This window comes from Eretmochelys imbricata, chromosome 12 (assembly GCF_965152235.1).
Source record: "Eretmochelys imbricata isolate rEreImb1 chromosome 12, rEreImb1.hap1, whole genome shotgun sequence".
In the NCBI taxonomy this organism is placed as follows: domain Eukaryota; kingdom Metazoa; phylum Chordata; order Testudines; family Cheloniidae; genus Eretmochelys; species Eretmochelys imbricata.
In genome coordinates, this window is record NC_135583.1 from 40,811,797 (window position 1) to 40,822,299 (window position 10,503).

A 10,503-nucleotide genomic window follows, 5' to 3' on the forward strand; every position below is an offset into this window, starting at 1 on the left:
GGCACCCGCCCGAGTCCTGGTCTGAGCACCCCGCCCGGGGCACCCGCCCGAGTCCTGGTCTGAGCACCCCGCCTGGGGCACCCACCCGAGTCCTGGTCTGAGCACCCGCCTGGGGCACCCGCCCGAGTCCTGGTCTGAGCACCCGCCTGGGGCGCCCACCCCCGAGTCCTGGTCTGAGCACCCCGCCTGGGGCGCCCACCCCCGAGTCCTGGTCTGAGCACCCCGCCTGGGGCACCCGCCCGAGTCCTGGTCTGAGCACCCCGCCTGGGGCACCCGCCCGAGTCCTGGTCTGAGCACCCGCCTGGGGCACCCGCCCGAGTCCTGGTCTGAGCACCCGCCTGGGGCGCCCACCCCCGAGTCCTGGTCTGAGCACCCGCCTGGGGCACCCGCCCGAGTCCTGGTCTGAGCACCCCGCCTGGGGCACCCGCCCGAGTCCTGGTCTGAGCACCCGCCTGGGGCGCCCGCCCGAGTCCTGGTCTGAGCACCCCGCCTGGGGCGCCCGCCCGAGTCCTGGTCTGAGCACCCGCCTGGGGCGCCCACCCCCGAGTCCTGGTCTGAGCGCCCGCCCGGGGCACCCGCCCGAGTCCTGGTCTGAGCGCCCGCCCGGGGCACCCGCCCGAGTCCTGGTCTGAGCACCCGCCCGGGGCACCCGCCCGAGTCCTGGTCTGAGCACCCCGCCTGGGGCGCCCACCCCCGAGTCCTGGTCTGAGCACCCGCCTGGGGCGCCCACCCCCGAGTCCTGGTCTGAGCGCCCGCCTGGGGCACCCGCCCGAGTCCTGGTCTGAGCACCCGCCTGGGGCACCCGCCCGAGTCCTGGTCTGAGCACCCCGCCTGGGGCGCCTACCCCCGAGTCCTGGTCTGAGCACCCGCCTGGGGCACCCGCCCGAGTCCTGGTCTGAGCACCCCGCCCGGGACGCCCGCCCGAGTCCTGGTCTGAGCACCCTGCCTGGGGCGCCCACCCCCGAGTCCTGGTCTGAGCGCCCGCCTGGGGCACCCGCCCGAGTCCTGGTCTGAGCGCCCGCCTGGGGCGCCCACCCCCGAGTCCTGGTCTGAGCACCCGGCTGGGGCACCCGCCCGAGTCCTGGTCTGAGCGCCCGCCCGGGGTGTCCGCCCGAGTCCTGGTCTGAGCACCCGCCTGGGGCACCCGCCCGAGTCCTGGTCTGAGCACCCCGCCTGGGGCACCCGCCCGAGTCCTGGTCTGAGCACCCGCCTGGGGCACCCACCCCCGAGTCCTGGTCTGAGCACCCGCCTGGGGCGCCCACCCCCGAGTCCTGGTCTGAGCACCCGCCTGGGGCACCCGCCCGAGTCCTGGTCTGAGCACCCCGCCTGGGGCACCCGCCCGAGTCCTGGTCTGAGCACCCGCCTGGGGCACCCGCCCGAGTCCTGGTCTGAGCACCCCGCCCGGGGCGCCCGCCCGAGTCCTGGTCTGAGCACCCGCCTGGGGCGCCCACCCCCGAGTCCTGGTCTGAGCACCGCACCTGGGGCGCCCACCCCCGAGTCCTGGTCTGAGCACCCCGCCTGGGGCACCCGCCCGAGTCCTGGTCTGAGCACCCGCCTGGGGCGCCCACCCGAGTCCTAGTCTGAGCACCCCGCCCGGGGCGTCCGCCCGAGTCCTGGTCTGAGCACCCGCCCAGGGCACCCACCCGAGTCCTGGTCTGAGCACCTGCCTGGGGCACCCGCCCGAGTCCTGGTCTGAGCACCCCGCCCCTGAGTCCTGGTCTGAGCGCCCGCCCGGGGCACCCGCCCGAGTCCTGGTCTGAGCACCCGCCTGGGGCGCCCACCCCCGAGTCCTGGTCTGAGCACCCCGCCCGGGGCACCTGCCCGAGTCCTGGTCTGAGCGCCCGCCCGGGGCACCCGCCCGAGTCCTGGTCTGAGCACCCGCCCGGGGCACCCGCCCGAGTCCTGGTCTGAGCACCCGCCCAGGGCACCCACCCGAGTCCTGGTCTGAGCACCCCGCCTGGGGCGCCCACCCCCGAGTCCTGGTCTGAGCACCCGCCTGGGGCACCCGCCCGAGTCCTGGTCTGAGCACCCCGCCTGGGGCACCCGCCCGAGTCCTGGTCTGAGCACCCCGCCTGGGGCACCCGCCCGAGTCCTGGTCTGAGCACCCGCCTGGGGCACCCGCCCAAGTCCTGGTCTGAGCACCCGCCTGGGGCGCCCACCCCTGAGTCCTGGTCTGAGCACCCGCCTGGGGCACCCGCCCGAGTCCTGGTCTGAGCACCCGCCTGGGGCACCCGCCCGAGTCCTGGTCTGAGCACCCGCCTGGGGCGCCCACCCCCGAGTCCTGGTCTGAGCACCCCGCCTGGGGCACCCGCCCGAGTCCTGGTCTGAGCACCCGCCTGGGGCACCCGCCCCTGAGTCCTGGTCTGAGCACCCGCCTGGGGCACCCGCCCGAGTCCTGGTCTGAGCACCCGCCTGGGGCACCCGCCCGAGTCCTGGTCTGAGCACCCGCCTGGGGCGCCCACCCCCGAGTCCTGGTCTGAGCACCCCGCCTGGGGCACCCGCCCGAGTCCTGGTCTGAGCACCCGCCTGGGGCACCCGCCCGAGTCCTGGTCTGAGCGCCTGCCCGGGGCACCCGCCCGAGTCCTGGTCTGAGCGCCTGCCCGGGGCACCCGCCCGAGTCCTGGTCTGAGCACCCCGCCTGGGGCACCCGCCTGAGTCCTGGTCTGAGCACCCGCCTGGGGCGCCCACCCCCGAGTCCTGGTCTGAGCACCCCGCCTGGGGCACCCGCCCGAGTCCTGGTCTGAGCACCCGCCTGGGGCGCCCACCCCCGAGTCCTGGTCTGAGCACCCCGCCTGGGGCACCCGCCCGAGTCCTGGTCTGAGCACCCCGCCCGGGGCACCCGCCCGAGTCCTGGTCTGAGCACCCCGCCTGGGGCACCCACCCGAGTCCTGGTCTGAGCACCCGCCTGGGGCACCCGCCCGAGTCCTGGTCTGAGCACCCGCCTGGGGCGCCCACCCCCGAGTCCTGGTCTGAGCACCCCGCCTGGGGCACCCGCCCGAGTCCTGGTCTGAGCACCCCGCCTGGGGCACCCGCCCGAGTCCTGGTCTGAGCACCCGCCTGGGGCACCCGCCCGAGTCCTGGTCTGAGCACCCGCCTGGGGCGCCCACCCCCGAGTCCTGGTCTGAGCACCCGCCTGGGGCACCCGCCCGAGTCCTGGTCTGAGCACCCCGCCTGGGGCACCCGCCCGAGTCCTGGTCTGAGCACCCGCCTGGGGCGCCCGCCCGAGTCCTGGTCTGAGCACCCCGCCTGGGGCGCCCGCCCGAGTCCTGGTCTGAGCGCCCGCCCGGGGCACCCGCCCGAGTCCTGGTCTGAGCGCCCGCCCGGGGCACCCGCCCGAGTCCTGGTCTGAGCGCCCGCCCGGGGCACCCGCCCGAGTCCTGGTCTGAGCACCCCGCCTGGGGCGCCCACCCCCGAGTCCTGGTCTGAGCACCCGCCTGGGGCGCCCACCCCCGAGTCCTGGTCTGAGCGCCCGCCTGGGGCACCCGCCCGAGTCCTGGTCTGAGCACCCGCCTGGGGCACCCGCCCGAGTCCTGGTCTGAGCACCCCGCCTGGGGCGCCTACCCCCGAGTCCTGGTCTGAGCACCCGCCTGGGGCACCCGCCCGAGTCCTGGTCTGAGCACCCGCCTGGGGCGCCCACCCGAGTCCTGGTCTGAGCACCCCGCCCGGGACACCCGCCCGAGTCCTGGTCTGAGCACCCTGCCTGGGGCGCCCACCCCCGAGTCCTGGTCTGAGCGCCCGCCTGGGGCACCCGCCCGAGTCCTGGTCTGAGCACCCGCCTGGGGCGCCCACCCCCGAGTCCTGGTCTGAGCACCCGGCTGGGGCACCCGCCCGAGTCCTGGTCTGAGCGCCCGCCCGGGGTGTCCGCCCGAGTCCTGGTCTGAGCACCCGCCTGGGGCACCCGCCCGAGTCCTGGTCTGAGCACCCCGCCTGGGGCACCCGCCCGAGTCCTGGTCTGAGCACCCGCCTGGGGCACCCACCCCCGAGTCCTGGTCTGAGCACCCGCCTGGGGCGCCCACCCCCGAGTCCTGGTCTGAGCACCCGCCTGGGGCACCCGCCCGAGTCCTGGTCTGAGCACCCCGCCTGGGGCACCCGCCCGAGTCCTGGTCTGAGCACCCGCCTGGGGCACCCGCCCGAGTCCTGGTCTGAGCACCCCGCCCGGGGCGCCCGCCCGAGTCCTGGTCTGAGCACCCGCCTGGGGCGCCCACCCCCGAGTCCTGGTCTGAGCACCCCGCCTGGGGCGCCCGCCCGAGTCCTGGTCTGAGCACCCGCCTGGGGCACCCGCCCGAGTCCTGGTCTGAGCACCCCGCCTGGGGCACCCGCCCGAGTCCTGGTCTGAGCGCCCGCCTGGGGCGCCCGCCCGAGTCCTGGTCTGAGCGCCCGCCTGGGGCGCCCGCCCGAGTCCTGGTCTGAGCACCCCGCCTGGGGCACCCACCCCCGAGTCCTGGTCTGAGCACCCGCCTGGGGCGCCCGCCCGAGTCCTGGTCTGAGCACCCGCCTGGGGCGCCCGCCCGAGTCCTGGTCTGAGCACCCCGCCTGGGGCGCCCGCCCGAGTCCTGGTCTGAGCACCCCGCCTGGGGCGCCCGCCCGAGTCCTGGTCTGAGCGCCCGCCTGGGGCGCCCACCCCCGAGTCCTGGTCTGAGCACCTGCCTGGGGCGCCCGCCCGAGTCCTGGTCTGAGCACCCCGCCTGGGGCGCCCGCCCGAGTCCTGGTCTGAGCACCCCGCCTGGGGCACCCGCCCGAGTCCTGGTCTGAGCACCCCGCCCCCGAGTCCTGGTCTGAGCGCTCGGCTCGTGGTGGGAAAGTGGAAGGAAGCACCGCACGTTATGGCCACAAGAGGGGGCTCCAGGAACACAGGGGCTGGGCCAAGGCTGATGGAGGCCCCCACCTGGCTCATTCTGCCTTGCTCCCGGCTGAGCACACCTGAGCCTGACGGGGATCAGGCCACCAGGCCGCTGCGGCAGGGGCCAACCCAAGGCCTGTGCACCCTGTACGATCCCCTAAACCTCGAGCTGGAGTCTCTCCAGGCCTCGGGGCTTATGTGGGATTTGGGCAGCACATAGGCCTCACGCTGGCCCCTGGAGGACACACCCAGCCAGACTGCGGCCTGGCCTCCCGTGGAGGTTTGCCCTCCCCTCAGCCCTCGGCGTAGCAGCACCAATGCAAACCCCTAGCCCAGGCAGGCAAGGCTGCTGCAAACCCCCAGTTGAACTGGGGCACCTGAGCCTGGCTTCAAGCAAGAGCAAGCTCCCTGGTGCAAACAGCCACTTTGCCTGCCTGCCCTGGGGCAGCTCGAAGCCAAGCTGCGCTTCTGTGCTACTCCTTCCAGTGGGCTTGAGCAGCGGCCTGGTTGGGGGCTGTGGGAACATTTCCACATTGTGCTTTGATTCAGTGATCTTAGTTGCATCTTGTGTTTCTTCTTTAAAGAAGCAGGAAAAATGCAGGGAAAACCCCGGTCCCCTGGCCTTTCTCCAGGGTGAGTGAATCAACTTCAGGCTCTCACCTGTCACCTGAATTACCCACTCTGGGTTAAACCAATCAAAGGAATCAAATCAGTGAAGAGATAATCAATTCCTTCCGCCAGACTGGCCCTGCAGCCAGAGCCCACAGAGGATCTTTATGATGAGCACAAGCTGCGGTTGTTGAACATTGATCCGACCAGTGACCAGGTTGCTCTCCCCCTTGAGGCTGGCCCATAGCCCCAGAGGAAGGACTAGGTAGCATTGCTTCATCGGGTGTCCCAGAGAAATATACACAAAAAGCAGCAAAACTCAGTCCCACGTGGATTATTTCTCTCAACGACCAAGGTTCTAGCACAGGGTGGGCAAAGTACAGTCCGGGGGCTGCATCCAGCCCGTCAAATCTTTTAATCCGGCCCTCGAGCTCCCACCGGGGAGCAGGTTCAGGGGCTTGCCCCGCTTTGCACATGCCGTGGCTCCTAGAAGCAGCGGCATATCCCCCATCCAGCTCCTACGTGTAGGGGCAGCCAGGGGGCTCTGCACACTGCCCCCGCCGCAGGTGCACTCTGCAGCTCCCGCAGCCAAGGGGGAACATGCAGCTGCTTCCAGGAGCTGCTTGAGATAAGCGCCGCCCAGAGCCTGCACCCCTGATGTCCTCCTGCGACCCATTCCCCTGCTCCAGCCCTGATCCCCCTCCTGCCCTCCAAACCCCTTGGTCCCAGCCTGGCGCACCCTCCTGCACCCCAAACCCCTCATCCCCAGCCCCACCCCAGAGCCCACACCCCCAGCTGGAGCCCTCACCCCCTCCCACACCCCAACCCCCCATTTCATGAGCATTCATGGCCTGCCATACAATTTCCATACCCAGATGTGGCCCTCACGCCAAAAAGTTTGCCCAGCCTTGTTCTAGCACCTGGTGACTGGTGTCACAGGAACGGGCCCAGCGGGAGCGTTATCTGACCTGGTGTCTAACGCCACAGGTTTCATTGGGATAAAGCCGGCCACTGGGGCAGGGGGGACAAGGTGGGCAGGGGAGAGCTCCTTTATGCCTTTCATTCCTGGCCAACGCTGCCATGTTCGAGGTCAGAGCCAGGGCCCTGTCATCACTACCTTGTGAAGTCACACATCAGACGGGCTTGGCCGTGCAGAGCTATGTAACTGTACAGCCCACCCTGCCCCAGTCGGGACCCTGAACCTGACTCCCGACAGGCTTCCCAGTGCCTCACCACCATTCATTGCCCACCTGCCTGCTCACCGGGCATTGCTGTGCGCTCCACGTGTGGACTGCCCTCGCACGGTGCCAGGTCTGGCCCGGTGTAACACTTCACCAGGTGGGCCCTGCTGTGTTGAACATGCGGGCAGCGGCTGTGTTTTGCAGAGTGAGCTGAAATGCAGCACAGCTCCCATTCCCGGCCCTGGCTGCACTCCAACTGCACAGCGACCCACGCACGGCCCAGAGCCGCACAGGTCCCTTCCTCCTCTGCTCGTGCTGCTCGTCCCCCAGTGGGGTCACGTCATTCATTCATAGAGCGTAAGGCCAGAGGGGAGCACCAGGAGCATCTAGTCTGACCTGCACAACACAGGCTGCCGGATGAACAGACTCCATCGAATGTCATGCAGTGAAGTGGATTCGGGGAAGTCTTACGAACAGGCCCCTCTTCGCCTGGCTTTCCTGCTGGCTGTGGAATGGGTGTCTGCTGCAGGTTATCAGCCTGCGTTTGGGTTTGTTTAATCCCAGCCCCTTCGCTAAGCCATGGCCTTGGAAAGCTCCATGTCCCAGAACTCAGCTAGTCACATCTGCTCCAGGCTGAAACTTGTCAGACAAATTCTCCACACACAGCCTGGGCGAGAGCCTTCTTTCTCCCGGGTCACCTTGCACGGTTCACACGCATGCATGTGCCCGCTGGGCAGGAAGATGCCTTGCTGTTAGCCACGTGTAGATTGCACCCCTTTCTTTCAGACTGTTTGCTCTTCAGAGCAGGGCTCTGTGGGTCAGAGAAGGGGCACGCTGGGGGCTAACCCTCAGAGATCAGGCATTTTAATAGCTGCTTCGGACAGAGCCGAGGGTGAGGGGCTATTTGCTGGGCGTGACGCTCTAGGGCAGAGGAATAGCTGTCGCTCTCACGCTGGCTTTATACTGGCCACTTCATCGATTTCGGCCAAGTTTCTCTGAATCTCCAGGCCAGAGTATGCGAGACCCGAGTCAGACCCCTGGGGCGTCAGCACCTCACAAGCTAAGGGCTCACCTTCAGGCTTTGCTCCGGCTGGCTTTCAGTGCATCACGTCCCTCTCGCCCAGCCGCGGCTCTCTGCCTAGATTGCAGGGTCTTCGGGGCCCAGACCGGTCTCCTGCCTGTCTCCGGAGCACCCAGCATGCTCTGGGCTCTGTAAGTAACTAGGCACCATGAGACTTTCAGACCTTTAGGGATTTTCCTTCACTCAGTCTGCGGCTGAGCCTCTCCCCTCCATGGAGTTACACACGTCTCTGGCGTTGTCCGGCGCAGCGGAGGGGGATCTCCAAGGTTTTAGGCTCTTACTGATACTGGGTCTGAATAGGGGGGGTCTAAATCTTCAAATGAAACATTCTGTTGAAGGTCCAAATTTCAGTAAAGAGGGAATCTTGTACTGAATGGATCTCTCCTCCTCCCCATGTTCTGCCAGCTCTAATTATTAATTATCTAATACTGGGCTGCCCGATAGGGACTGCCACCCCCCCTGCGGTGTACAGGCTGCCCAACGGGGAGTGCCGCCCCCCTGCGGTGCACAGGCTGCCCAACGGGGAGTGCTGCCCCCCCGTGGTGAATGGGCTGCCCGATGGGGCATGCCAGCCCCCCGGCAGCGCACGGGCTGCCCGATGAGGAGTTCACACCTGGGCCGTACTGTTATTTGGCTGGAGACAGTTTTCAGCCGGGCTGGTTTGCCAGGTGGCTGCACATCTGGCCATGCCACAGCTGGGTTTTCGCCAAGGGAAAGGGTCAAATCATAACGTCTGTGCAGCAAACTGCAGGAGGTAGAAGAAACTCCTGAAATCCCAGCGGTGGGGAGGGACACGCCAGCTCAGTGGGGCTGGGGCTGGTAGGACTTTGCTCTCTGCTTCAGTGACTCACGCTTAGTCTCTCTGAAGCCAGCTGTCCCCAATGGGGCCTGTCCGTACTGGACCCTTAGCAGGGAGAGGCCCCACCCCTGCAGTGACACCATGCTGGGGGCAGGCTGTAAAACCCCAGCTTTGGGGACGCTCCCTAAGCAGGCTCAGCAGCAATTGTTCAGTGGCCTGGCCCAAGTATGTTTGCACTAGGATTTAACGTCTCCATTGCAGTAATGCCCAGACCCCACCAGAGCAGGGCCCCCTTGTGTCCAGGGCTGGACAGACACGGGGTGAGCCCCATGCCTCTGGGGAACTCTCCCTTGGGGGGCCAACCACTGGGTGTGCTCGAAGGGGTGCGGCCCAGCCACGGCTGAGCGACCAGCCACCAAAACCAGAAGACAGGGCCAGACCCTCGAGGGTAGCTGAGCTGTGCTCAGGGCTGCTCCACGCTGGGGCTCAAGCTGGGCAGGGGCGGTGCTGAGGCCCCATGTGCGCCCAGGGAAGGTTTTGCCCTGGTGTCCCACCCGCAATAGGGGAGCCTCACATACTTTCATCCACATCTGCCCCTGTGGCACCTTAGTGACTAACACATTTATCTGGGCAGAAGCTTTCGTGGGCCAGAACCCACTTCATCGGAGGCATGGAGTGGAAAATGCAGTAAGCAGGTATAAATATACAGCACATGAAAAGATGGGAGTTGCCTTGTCAAGTGAGGGGTCAGCGCTGATGAGGCCAATTCAATCAGGGTGGATGTGCCCCATTCCCAACAGTTGACAAGAAGGGGTGAGCATCAACAGAGGACAAATTACTTTTTGTAGTGCTAACGAGGCCAATTCAATCAAAGTGGATGCTTCTCAAACCACACAAGGGCCTGCCAGAGGGGCACCAGCTCAGGTAGACAGACAGACAGACAGAGACACACACACGCGTGCGCGCGTACGTTGGGCAGATCTTATCTGAGCCAGTGATTGGCACTTGCTGCTGTTGGTGTCTGTCCTTTTGACTGGGTGTCGTTAGCAGGACGGTTTTAATCTGAAAGCAGAAGCCCCACGGGGCCCTCCTGTTCGCCCTGTGAGATAGACGGTCCCTGCGTGAGCGCAAGGCTGTGATTCACAGGCCACAAGGCTGCGTGGGTGCCAGCATGCGAACCAAGGAGCCCGTGAACGGCAGCAGAGCCCTGGCACTGGGAGCTGGGCTCCTGTGCACTCTGCCTCCTTGGATTGCCATGTGTAATGAAATGCTGGCTGGTAAACAGCAGCCTCGCCAGTGAACATTGATTTACACCAACCCCTCCAGTATTTCATGCTCCTCCCAGGATCCGTCCCCTGGGCGCAGTGGAGGGAATTGTAAAAGCTTGTTTCGAATGCAGAGATGGTTTAATGTAAGAATTATGCTGGAGCCAACGAGTAGCCCCCGGCTCTCGCGGTGGAAGGGCATTGCTGGTACCTGCAGGGACGACGAGCCCTGGGAAAGCATCACTGGGGTTAGAACTGACTTCCCCGGTAGGGAACTGGACTAGCTCAGGAATCAGGCCCCTGAGACGCGTGAGACCCCCGGGCGTAGGCAGGCAGCTGGCTCCGGAATGGGGTTCGGTTCAGCCTCGGCTGTCAGTCGTGCCCGTCTGCAGTGGCCAACGTGAAAGGAGTTGGTGCTTTTCAGACTGGATCCGGGGGGAGGCGTATCCGCCTCAGAGCCCCCGCCTGGCACCAACTGACCCTGCTGGGCAAGGGCAGATTCAGCCAGGAGCCTGAACTTCCCCCTCACTGCTGCCTGGGCGAGGCCGGCAGCGGGACCAGGGGAGGGGAGCGGGCACCGACCCTGCCCACTTCAGGGGCGAGTGACTGGGCTCCATACTCCGGGCTGTGCCGCTGGTGCCTTCACCGGCCCGGCATTCGCTCTGACGCTGGCAATTTGTGTCCTCAGCACCTGCGCGAGGCCAGTGGCTGGGGCCTGCCGGTGACGT